Source organism: Phalaenopsis equestris, unplaced genomic scaffold, assembly GCF_001263595.1.
Source record: "Phalaenopsis equestris unplaced genomic scaffold, ASM126359v1 Scaffold231023, whole genome shotgun sequence".
Classification (NCBI taxonomy): Eukaryota; Viridiplantae; Streptophyta; class Magnoliopsida; order Asparagales; family Orchidaceae; genus Phalaenopsis; species Phalaenopsis equestris.
Genome location: NW_018248993.1, coordinates 47,795 through 60,650, shown reverse-complemented (window position 1 = coordinate 60,650; position 12,856 = coordinate 47,795). Strand labels below are relative to the sequence as shown.

At 40.5% G+C, this 12,856-nt stretch overlaps 1 protein-coding gene and 1 long non-coding RNA gene across 9 annotated transcripts in view; one reads left to right on the top strand and one right to left on the bottom strand.

Moving 5' to 3' along the window:
• LOC110038105 overlaps nucleotides 1–12,856 on the top strand; it is a 66,688-nt gene that overhangs the window by 18,670 nt on the left and 35,162 nt on the right. The window lies entirely within an intron of this gene.
• Nucleotides 8,558–12,856, bottom strand: part of LOC110038107 — a 5,535-nt gene continuing 1,236 nt past the window's right edge. The window contains exons 2-3 of the long non-coding RNA XR_002295392.1: nucleotides 11,033–11,035; nucleotides 8,558–8,567 (exon numbers count right to left, since the gene is read on the bottom strand). This is a non-coding gene — a long non-coding RNA (uncharacterized LOC110038107). The remainder of the gene's footprint in view (nucleotides 8,568–11,032; nucleotides 11,036–12,856) is intronic.

Below are 12,856 nucleotides of genomic sequence, written 5' to 3'. Positions count from 1 at the left end.
TAGGGAAAGTGTTATCGGGGGCTGGTAAGTAATTCGAAGGACTGGGACCGCCCTCCTATGTGCTGTAGTGGGGCTGTCCAATGTGGAGGAAGGGGCTGGAGTAGTAGATAGCTCGTAGGAGTGCTGGGAAAAGGGTTCGACAGGCTGGGAAGTGACTGGGACAGCAGAGACAAATGCAACAAAAGGGTGGCAAGGTGGCTGGGGATGGTGGGAAGGCTGGACAACAATGTTAATGTAGATAGGAGCGGCAGTGAGGTGTTTGGAACGGGTGCAAAAGTTGGATGATAAGTGGAAAGGTAGTTGCAAGGGCAGTCAAACAAAGAGCAAGGGTCTGGAGTGGCTAGTCGTTGAGGGAAAGGGAGAAGAAAGTTTAGGGAAGAAGATTTAATAAGATGCAACACCACCTTGGAGTAGGATACAACCGGAGTGTCGACCAAATAAATGTCGCGGATTCTTTATTTTAGGATTTAATTTTTTAATTTAATTAATTTAGTTTATATATGTGATTATAACTTTATAAAATAGTATTTTAAATTTAAACAATAATGTTTCAATTTAATTTATATATGACTATAATTTAAAAAAAAATGAATTTAGAAAAAGTGAAACCGAATGTACTTCACATATTTGATAGTCTAGATGGTTGAGCGTGATGACACAAGTAGTACACTATCCTGAAGGATAAACATATAATTTGTTAGTAGCTTTAACCACCTAAATTAAAGAGTTCGTGACGTCTGTTTGGTCTGCGAAATCTTTTTTATAAGCCGATAAGTTCTCCTATTTAACATGAGAGGTTAGATATGATTTATATTAAGCTGGGTTCTTAAGTTTATTATAGAAGCAAACCTTTATAGTTAATTACATCTTTGACAATTGAAATCACCTAAGAAGACTCTCGATTAAGATTAGTGGTTTTGTCTTCAAGATTTCAAAATTCAGGATTCCAAGGTTTAATATAAGAAAATCAAAAGGGAAGAGCTCAAAATAGGAACAATTATTTTAAGATTTCAAAGGAAAGAAAAGTAGGGGATGTCACGGATCAGAGGAAAACCCCGGTGATTTCCCAACTATCCTAGTGTTTGACTTTGTCTTTGAAATGATATTATTTAGTATTTCAATCCAGCCAATTTATTTTAGGATTTAGGACTTATATTCGCACGATGTCCGATCGTGCAATTAACCTAGGAAGATAGAAGTATTTACGTTGTACCGAACGACGACCTCAGAATCCTTAAAAGATTTAGGACTTATAATGTATAATAGAGTGGTGCAAAGACCTAAAACGGAAGTGAGGATTTATGTCGCACTAAGCATGTCGCACTAAGCGGACACTAAGCGGACTACCTCGAAGTCCTATGAGTTTGTTATTTATTCTATAACAATTTCAACTAAGGATCGTCCTTCACTTTGCTGTTGTGGTCTCGATCGTTGCCCTTCGTTCGCTTGCTTCGACGTTCCTGACGGGTCTGCTACTGCTGTAAATGGGGTCGTTGTCGCAGGTAAAAGTAAACGAGTTTAATGGAAAATTTAACATGTGGTAAACATGCATTTATACAAATAGGAATGAATAGCAGAAACATTACCTGAAAATCTCGAGGAAAGCCACAAATGACCCATGGAAACTCGAAGAAAACCATTAGAAATACGAAGATAATCCGAAGTAAATCACGAGTGATCTACAAAAAATCCAATAAAACCGTATGAAACGTACGAAAAATCCAGGAAAAGAAAGAAAACCGTAATCATTCGAGCCGGGGTAGACTCAGATTTTGGTTATTCTCGAGAGACTTCGAAGGCAACCATCTGTCATCCGTATGTATAAAGCCTAACATTCAACTAAAAATTTTTATCAATACAATCTTAGGAGGGGAGTCCTTAGCCAGTATAGGTAATTAACGAGTGGACAATCAGATTATATTTCTTAAAGTTTATATTTTGGCATACATATAGGCTTCATGCATATAAGCAAAATTTATATCTATTTTAGAAGTCAAAATATTTTGTAAATGACGTATCTGTTCTTATCGTTGTACTTTTAAAAAAATTAATTATCTTCAAGTCGATCACACTGTCGGGTGATGACCGCTAGCAGTCTAAGAAGACAAGAATCCTCGCTAATCTAGTGTTGGTGAATAATATTGTCAGCCTACATTTTCACTGGGTCCTTAAGTTGGGTCTCGATGTCGTATGATGCAATATTATCCCGCTCTACCACCAGATGCCTTTGTCATCACAGGCTTAAACCAAAAAAAAAGACCATCCAACTTATGAGCTTGCTTGATGGTTCATATATAACCACAACTATATATGCACGCTTATATTTCAGACATAAACACGTAAAACACGTAAAACCAAACCAAGAAGCAACCAAACCAAGAAGAAAAAAAAAAAAAATCAAAAATAAATAAATAAGAAAAAAAGAAGAAGACTAACCCACCTCCAAAGCTAGTATAAGAAGGAGGCCAAAGCGGTAAGATGGTCAGCCTCCAATATTCACTCAATAAAACACCTCAAATGAATAACAAAATGAGCACACTCATCAATAGCTAGCTATCTTTTCAAAACAACCGGTGTAACAATCCAAAAGAGGTGTATCAAAAGGATTCAATTGCTAGCCCAAAACACTCCGAAAGACACATTTTAGATGATTCCAAGTTGCTCCCAATTCAATCCAAATCTGCTCAAAAGTCGCACTTCGAAAGGGGCCTAAATTGCAACTAAATACTCCCAAGCAATCAATTCAGCCCGAAGAACTGGGCATTTCAATCTTCCTAAAATATCTTCCTAAAATATCGAACAAATATCGAACAAATGGATATACCATCTAACTCTTTCTCACAAGCAGAATAGGTGGCTGGTAAAGGGGCAGCAGGGAGGCAAATCTCTAGCACGACACGAGAAACAATCCACCAACAAGTTTCGGGTAAGACAACAGGGGAAACAACCAAACCAACATAAAGGAAGCCTCAAATAGTAGGCTCGGGTAAGAACAACAAAAGGAACCACCAAAACCGACATAACAGGGCCCAAACAACAAATCTTGGGTAGGAGCAGCAAAAGCACCACCAAAACCAATACAAGGAGGCCACAATAATGATTTCGAAAAGATCAAGCAGGGGAAAACAATCCAAACTAACACAGGAAAGCACCATCAAGGGCCTCGAAAAGAGCTCTCGGGTAGGGGCAACAAAAGCATCACCAAAACCAACACAAGAGAACCCACATAGCTACTCTCGGGTAGAGGCAACAAGGCAACAACCTACACCAACACAAAAGAAACTCATACTGCAGATTTCAGGTAGGAACAACAAAAGGAACCACCAAAACTGGCAGAACAGAGCCCAAACAGCAAGTCTCTAGTGGGGGCAGTAAAAGGAAACAACTCACACCAGTAGGGAATACCAACAGGGGCCTCAAATAGAGCTAGTAGGGCAAACAATCCCAATCCCCCCAAGAAAACAGCAGCAGGCGTGCCAAATAGGGGAAACAACCCAAAATAAGACACAGGGGTACAAGAAGGGTCTCGAATAGAACTAGCAACAAAGAAGAGACAAATTAAAACTCCAAAAGCTCCAAAAGAAAAAATAACAACCTGCACATATGTCTCGACTAGGGGGGGCAACAGCCAAGCCCCAAAACAAGTGATGAGTTTTATAACCATGTCAAAACCTTTTTGTAGACAATTAAAATCACCTAAGAAAACTTTCGAATAAGATTAGTGGTTCTGTCTTCAAGATTTCAAAGTTTAGGTTTCCATGGTTGAATATAAGAAAATCAAAATGGAAGAGCTCAAAATAGGAACAGTTATTTTAAGAGTTCAAAAGAATGAAAAGTAGGGGATGTCACAGATCCGAGGAAAACCCCGATGATTTCTCAACTATCCTAGTGTTTGACTTTATGCCTTTGAAATGATATTATTTAGTTTTTCAATCCTGCCGATTTATTTTTGGATTTAAGACTTATATTCGGACGATACCCGATCGTGCAAATGACCTAAGAAGGCAGAAAAATTTACGTCGTACCTAACGACGACATCGGAATCTTAAAGAGAATTAGGACTTATAGTGCACAATAGAGTGATGAAAAGGCCTAAAGCGGAAGTGAGGATTTATGTCGCACTAAGCGGACTATCTCGAAGTCTTATGAGTTTGCTATTTATTCTACGAAGATTTCAACTGAGGATCATCCTTCACTTCGCTGTTGTGGTTTCGATCGTCGCCCTCCGTCCACTTCCTTTGACGTTTTGCTTCCTGGAAAGGCTACTCCTAGCTCCATAACATATCGATCATAGGTTTGGGGTTTTGGTGTGTATAAATATACAGTTGTTAGGTCAGTGACTCGCTATAGAGTGCCTCATAAACCGGGTGTTCTACTGTCTTCTATCCTAAAGGCCTCTGCAATTCTATAGAAGCAACATGAATAATAAGAAGGAAACATGCTATGAAGCGCAGTAAATAATAAACAGTAATATAACAAGCATAAACTATATGTATATGCAGTAAAGTGCGGGAAATGAGAACGATAAGTAAAGAAAGGCAGTAAAGTGTGCAGTAAGGAAAGTAAAATGATGTAAATATAAAACAAACCTGTATACCTGACAGTCTGCTACTCCTGTAGATGGAGTCGGTGTAGCAGGTGAAAGTAAACGAGTTTAATGGAAAATTTAATAGGTGGCAAGCATGCATTTGTACAAATAGGAATGAATAGCAAAAACATCACCTGAAAATCTCGAGAAAAGCCACAAATGACATATGGTAACTCGAAGAAAACTATTAGAAATACGAAGAAAATCTGAAGAAATCACTAGTGCTATACAAAGACTCAAATAAAATCGTATGAAACGTACAAAAAATCCGATGAAAGAAAGAAAACCGTAAGCATTCAGGTCGGGGTATGCTCAAATTTTAGTTATTCTTGAAGGACTTCGAAGACAACCATCGGTCATCCATATGTATAGAGCCTGACATTCAACTAGAAATTTTCGAAGATATAATCTTAGGAGGGCAATCCTTATCCCAACACCGGTAATTAACGAGTGAACAATCAGATTATATTACTTAAACTTTATATTTTAGCATTCATATAGGTTTCATGCATATAAACAAAATTTATATCTATTTTGGTCGTCAAAATATTTTGTAAATACTGTATCTGTTCTTATTGTTGTACTTTTAAAAAATTTAATTGTCCACAAGTCGATCACACTGTCGGGCTAGGACCTCCAGCAGCCTAAGAAGTCAAGAGTCCTCGCTAGTCTAGTGTTGGTGAATAATATTATCATCCTAAATTTTCACCGTGTTCTTGGGTCAGGTCCCGATGTCGTAGGATGCGATATTATTCCGCTCTATCACCAGATATTTTTGTCATCACGGCCTTAAACCCAAAAAATAAAGACCGTCCAACTTACGACCTTGCTTGATAGTTTATATATAACTATAACTCTTATGTTTCAGACATAAGCACGTAAAACCAAACCAAGAAGCAAGGAAAAAGCACCGAAAGAAATAAATAAGAAAAAAAGAAAAAGACTAACCCACCTCCAAAACTAGTATAAGAAGGAGGCTAATGCGGTTGGAGGGTCAGCCTCAAATATTCACTTAATAAATCACCTCAGATGAATAGGGAAATGAGCACACTCATCAATAGCTAGCTATCTTTTCCAAACTACCGGTGTAACAATCCGAAAGTGGTGTATCGAAATGCTTCAATTGCTAGCCCAAAACACTCCGAAATGCACATTTTAGAGGATTCCAAGTTGCTCCTAATTCAATCCAAAACTGCTCAAAAGTCGCACTTCGAAAGAGGCCCAAATTGCAACTAAACTCCCAACAAATAGAGCAGGGAGGAGCAGCAAAAGCACCACCAAAAGCATCACAAGGACACCACAATAATGATTTCAAAAAGATCCAATAGGGGAAAGCAATCCAAACTAACACAGGAAAACACCAGTAAGGGTCTCAAATAGAGCTCTCGGGTAGGGGCAGCAAAAACATCACCAAAACCAACACAAGGGAGCCCACATAGCTGCTCTCGGGTAGAGGCAACAAGACAACAACCTACACCAACACAAAAGAAACCCATACTGCAGATTTCAGGTAGGAGCAGCAAAAGGAACCTCCAAAACGGACAGAACAGGTCCCAAGCAGCTAACCTCGGATGGGGGCAAAGCAGGTGTGCTAAGCAGAGTAAACAACCCAAAATAACACACAGGGGTACCAGCAAGGTTATCGAATAGAACTAGCAACAGAGAAGAGACAAAATAAAACTCCAAAGGCTCTAAAAGAAAAAAATAATCACCTACACATATGTCTCGAATAGGGTGGGGGGCAACAACCAAGCCCCAAAACAACAAGTGATGATGTCAAAACTTTTCGTTTGACTGGAGCCAGGGAATCTACAAAACCAAACCAAGCCAACTTCATGAAACCGAAACCGCCGATTCCATAAAACAAAATCGAATGAGCCCACAAGGCCAAGACCACAAGGCTCCACAAAAATCAAACCAAATCAGCTCAAAATATCACAGCCAAACGAGTTCAAAACATTGCACACATGCAGCTCAAGAGCCATCAAACAGGCCCAGGTAATGCAGCTTGTGGGTAAAGCTAGCAGGGAACGAATCGACAAAGAAAACGCCTAATATATAGAGCTGAAACAACATTTGGACTTCACATAAACTAAAGAAGGTGGATGGCATAAATGCTTAGGCATAATAAGAACAAAGGAAAGAAGTTTTCACATGCATAATACTTGAATCATTGCCACTTATAAGTCTAACACCCTTAGCTGAGTAAGAAGGATGAAGTAATTAAATCAAACTCAATAGAAATGCTAAAGGTCTAAACATCCATAACAACTGATAACAATTTCAAAATGAGATTCCTGGTAAGACAACCAAGCTCATACATATATATATTCTTTTTTTTTTCTTTTTCTTCTTGAAGTAAAGAAAGAAGAAAAAAAACTTGCTACAGATTTTTATGCCCTCGAGCTTGTTCAGCCTCTTTCGAGCAGAAAAGAAGAGCAAAAATGAGATAAATTACCTTGCTCGAGCTTTGAAAGAATTAAAAGGGAAGCCACAGAACTCCCAAACACCAAATCCTCGAGCACCAAGTCCCAGCCGAGTAGAGATTTCGGCAGAACCTCCCCCAGACTCAAAATTTCCGTAACCCCTTACCTAACCTCCCCCCATGGTGTTTTATACCCGAAGAAGAAGAAGAACAGGAGGGAGAAGAAGAGGGAGTGTAGTCATATCATCGATGGATGATGGGGCATCGCAGTGCCTAGCTAACTAAAGGAAATAGGCGTAAAAGGCTCGGGTAACCGCAAGCATACTGCAAAGGGGAACTACGAAGTGAATCGGCATAGAATTGCGATGGTCAAAGGGGACGAATGCTTCGGACGTAGAGGGAGAAGAAGCTTCGGACAGAGCGAATAGGGAGTCACCTCGACATGGCGTGGAGGGAACGCTAGGGCAGGCCACCAAAATTGCGGGGCTTGTGGCGTGCTTTTGTTTAGGTTAAATTGGATTAGCGTTTTATATTATAACCCTTATAATATATATATATATATATATATACATTGACGGTTAGCGATTCCCTGCATTAATTCTATGGCTTCTCTCTGATTTCATCGTGCCCACGACGAAGAGTTTCGCGCCAATCGGTTTCCTCGTACCCAACGTCGAAGGGTCTCTCTCCTTCGGCTTTCTTGCTCGTCATTCCTCTTCCTGACGCATTCGCGCCTTCGATTCAGCCCGACGTCGAAGGGCTTCTGTCGCAGCTGTACCCGACGACAAAGGCCTCTTTCGTTTTCGTCGTTCTCGCACTGCTGCTGACGCATTTCGCATCTTCAATTTGGCCTGACGCTCGTAGTCTTCCTTCCTCGGGTCGCACTCGACGATCTCCGTTGCCTTGCCCGACAGAAAGTGAAGTCTGCTCGCCTTTTCTGGCAGCTCACAGCCGTTCTGGAGATGGCCACGAAGATGCGTTCCTATGCCAATGCACTTGCCGACGACTTTCATATTCCTACTCGTGCTCCTCTTTCAGGTTTAGAGCCTGGTTTTCATATTTGCAAGTTCTACAATGTTCTTCAATCTTTCCACAACGCTCTTGAATGTAGTGGTGATCACACTTTCATTAAAAAACTTAGCAAAAAAATGAGAAGTCCGCTCTTTTTCTCACATAGGTTGAAACTAGTACCCTCGCGTCCTCTTGGCGTTTTGCTCTAGTGGGATAATTCCTTTATGGTCACCCAAAATTGGAGATCATAAGGAAAGAGTTTGATACTATGAAGTTAATATTGACTTACTTGATGGTCGACATATAGTTATTCAGTTATCTTACGATGCCGATTACACTCGCTTTTTTCTCGAAAAATTATCAAGATCGACCACCGTTTTATGAAAATTCTGATGTGAACTGTCGATTTTGATCCAAAAGCGGAGTCCCTTATCGTTCCCGTTTGGATAAAGTTTCCGGGTTAAAACTACACAGTTCAACTTGAAAATTCTCTACTCTTTATTAATTGCTTACGGTAAGCCTCTCAAGGTTGATTGTTTTACGCTTGTTGTCACTAGACTCTCTGTGGCTTCTGTGTTAGTTGAGAGAGATATCACTTAACCAGTTCTTGATGAGGTATGGATTGAAACCACTCACAACGCGTATTGGAAAAATGTTGAAATAGAATTACACCCTCATTGCTCTCATTATAGTATGTTTGGCCACATTTATACTATTTGTTATCGCTTGCATCCTCATCTAAGGCCGAATATCACTAAAGATCAGTCACTTACCATCCCTGTTCAGAATGTGCAATCTGATCCTCTTTCTAACACCGTAGTTCCAAATAAAGAACATCATACTACAGGTACAAATCCAAATGTGCTTATACCACTCACTGTTATTTAAGAAGACCTACTTACTTGTCAAGATACACGAGAGTGCTCATTTGATCCGATAAAAGATCAGCTGGTACAACAAGTAGTTGCTTCTAATGTTCCACAACCTACACATGTTTGCACACTTTAGACCAACCCAATGATCGGCAAGCCAATCTTCAGATGAGGAATGACATATCTATTCAAGGAGGAAGACGAAAAATGGAGGCTGACTCGAGCTCAGGAATTTATTGAATGATACACTGGTTACTACTGACAATGTCACTCATCTTATCAATTTATTAGCCGGATCCTTTCCTAGAACTAGAGGCAGAGGCAAGACAAAATTAGGTCGCTTTCTAGCTACCTTATACTCCATATTTTGACACTTTCTGGTATTTTAGTTAGGTCTCTCATGTTTTTTTTATGTATTTTCTCTTTTTGAAACCATTTGATGTAGTGGTTATCGTGTTGTCAGGATGCCATGTTTGAGCCCTCCCACACAATCTGTTTTCTTCTTTCTATTTAATATATCAACCTTTGAGCTTTCTCAAAAAAAAAATTATATATTATATATATATATATAATAGCCCGATGTTCGTGCCATTTGTTTGTGTCGGGAATTGTAGTGATGCGTATGTCCTTCCTAGCTAAAGTCGACGCTCCAGACGTGTTGTAGCAGTCAATTTTTGTCGTCCGGGGTCATCCAAACAATCTCGGCGATAATAGGGTCGAAAATGTGTTAAACTCAAACATCGTCAAAATTTTATTCCATGATCGATTATTCCAGCAATTAATTCGAGCTTGATCAATCGTGAAGTTTTCTACGGGTGCAGATGGCGTGAATTTCGATATTTATGTACAACGAGTGCGCAAATTGTGGTATTTGCGCTTCGTGAAAGCACACGGAAGTTACAATGGGTTTTCTATAGTTTTAGGTCCTATGTGTACTCGAATTAAGTTTCGTCATGCTGGTTTCAATCGACTCTACCAAACGTTGAAGATTTAGAACCGACCATATGAAACTGCAAGGAGCCAAGAAGTGGCTCGAATTTCTAGTTGGTGCGGGTCCCAGACTAGTCATCTGAGAGAGTCCAACAAGAAGTCCCAAGTCTAGACCCTAGGCTCTAAGAAGAAGAAAAGACCTCACAAAAAATGAGGTTAACATGGAGCACCGCCACCTCCTCAGATACAACTCTAGAATAGGGAATACTCTCCACACATGAAATCTAAAATAAAAGTCATCAAAAATTAACATTAATCCTTGAAAACAACAAATAAATAGCTCCTACGTGAACGAGAAGTGGAAAGGAAGGAAGAGAGGGGCGGGCGGCTGTCCTGCCCCGTCAGAATCCCTCCTTAGGCTGCTTGACTGGAGTTCACCCTGGATCGGTCCTTAATTGACCGGTCGAGTTCAATAGCAGGACATCCTGCCGTGGGAAACCGTTCAGTGCTGGAAGTCCTTTGTCCCGCGTCAGTGTGGGAAGCCCCGTGTCATTGTCACCAAGCATTACAAGGCTACTTTTGGTTTATGTTGTTTGGTATTTTGTTTCGTCAGTGTATTTGTTGCTCAGAGCTACATGTTGTTGCAAATATGCTTGAATTCATTGCCATGGTTTTTATCCTTCTCTGGAAACCAATAGTTATGGAAGATGAAGAGTGCCAATTTGGGGGCAGACAGATTTATCTCGTCATTATTATATCATGAGAGCATTTCTTGTTCCTTGTCGGTTCCCATTTTGCCATGATTATGTCTTAGGAAGATGAAACACAAACTTGATTTTCTCTGAAGTGATGAAAGTACATGCCCATGTCCATTCCATCTGCCCTAAAAGGAAGCAATAAGATATGAGAAATTTTAATGCGTACCTCAGAGTCTACAACCATCACCTAAGTCTCAAGCTTTAGTCTAAAGCTTTATTGTTTTTTGTGACTGTAAAACAAAAGAAATTAAGTATTTAGCATGGACTCTATTGTGTTAGTCTGGAAATAATTCTGAATAAAAAATAGAATAACATGAGATAGGAAGGGAATAAACCAAATTACAGGTTTCCTAGATATTCTCGACAAATCCTCCAAAATTTTGAGGTGATGGCTAGCCTGCATAAGAGAGGCCTACATGAAAAGAACTAAATCCTCTCAGATTTCCACGACCTTGGTTTTTTAACAAACGTTTTTGCTATAGTTGAAAGCTTATGCTTTTATTTTGACAAGTCCTTGAATAAGTGTGTTCTTGTTTTCAGTTAATCCGACACAAATCAATTCCCCCCACTCGAAAACATACATGAAATATGGACAGTTAGGTATTCTACATATGACTGAACATCTTTTTTCACAAATTTAATTGGTTTTCATATCAAAATTTACTATTTTCTTACCACTATTTTTAACTCTTAGTGCTAAAGTGCATGTTGACCTCATTTTTAGTGAGGTCTTAGTCTCCTACTCTTAGAACCTAGGATCTAGTTTTAGGAGTTCTTGTTGACCATCTTAGTAGACTAGTATTAGAGTCCACCTCCCGTAGAGTTTCGACCCACTTCTTGACTCATTTTTATGAAAAACTCGCATGAGTGGTTTCGAGCACTCAACTTCTAGTTGCAAGGGCTAAAGATCAACATGTAGAGGGCCTGAAAATGAGTTTCTATAGTATCAAACAACCTTAGGTGAACCCTTTGTGACTCGATTACTCGAGAACGCCGCAATTCACGCACTCACTGCACCACACACGACTTTAACTTGAATCGACTCGCCCGTCGGCAAAATCTTCTAGACGACCCCGGATGACGAAACGGACTGCACTAACGCGTCCGGAACGTCAACTTTAGCTAGGAAGGACACCCGCATTGTTGTGATTTCGCACGCAAGCGACTGGCACGAATATCGATGCACATTTTTTTAATTAGCAGGGTGCGGGCCTGGACTCAACCCAGGTTCAACTCAGATTCGATTTGAGCTGGACTCGAGAAAATTTTGAATTTCAAATTTTTAAATTTCAAATGGGTCATTTACTCTCATTTTAATTGAGAGTTTAAGTTTTTCCTTTTGAAACTGCTGCATCAACGGAATTCATTCAATCCCCCGCCAAAGAGTCTCGCATAACGTCTCTCTCAAATTTCTAATATACTCTTCCCCTGACGAGGCTCGGGACTCTGGATTCAACTCCTCACTCTCACGCTCGATCTAGCTCCTTCCGGCTGCTCGCGCTTCTTCTCCTCTCAACGACGAATCCCTAGCCGAATCTCCCCTCTGTCCTCCTCTCCCGTGGCTCTCCTCCTCTCCCGATTCGTCTTCACAGAAAAGCATCAGATTCGCCTGCTTCGTCCCTCCCGCTCGAAACTCTCGCCTTCCTCTAAAGCCCGCCTTCTTCCTCCCCTCCGGTACGAATCATCTTCGCCTCTTGCCTCTGCACCGATACCTTCAACTGCCTCGTCTCCCCCGCGCGATCTCCTCTCTTCCGCCGAAGACCCCTGATCGCCTCCCTCTTTCTCACGCTGAAGAAGCTCCGCTCTACAAGTCCCGCTCGCCCCACGTGACCAAACTCTCGCCTCTACAACTTCGCGAATCGCGAGCTTCTTCCTCACCTGCTTCGCTTCCCCTCTGGCGAACTCCCATCTGCACTGAAGCACTCACCTGCTTCGCCTCTCCTGTTGGCTCCCCTCCCCGCGCCCGAGACCCTCGTCACCTTTCCTGTTTGGCTTCACCCCCGATCGAAACCCAGCGAAACACTCGCGATTAGAGTTAGTCGGGAAAGCGACCACGGGATCTCTGTGAGTAAGGCCTTCGAACAAAAATCTCTACACAGTTGCAGGTATGTTTCCTGAACTCCCTTTTCCTTTCAATTATTTTTTATTTTTTTTTTATTTTCAATAAAAAAAACTCTGTTGATATTGATTATTGAGTGTATACCTTAAATCAATCAGTTCTTCTTTCTCAGCATAAGACAAATTTATCTGCTCTTCTATTGAAGTATGATAT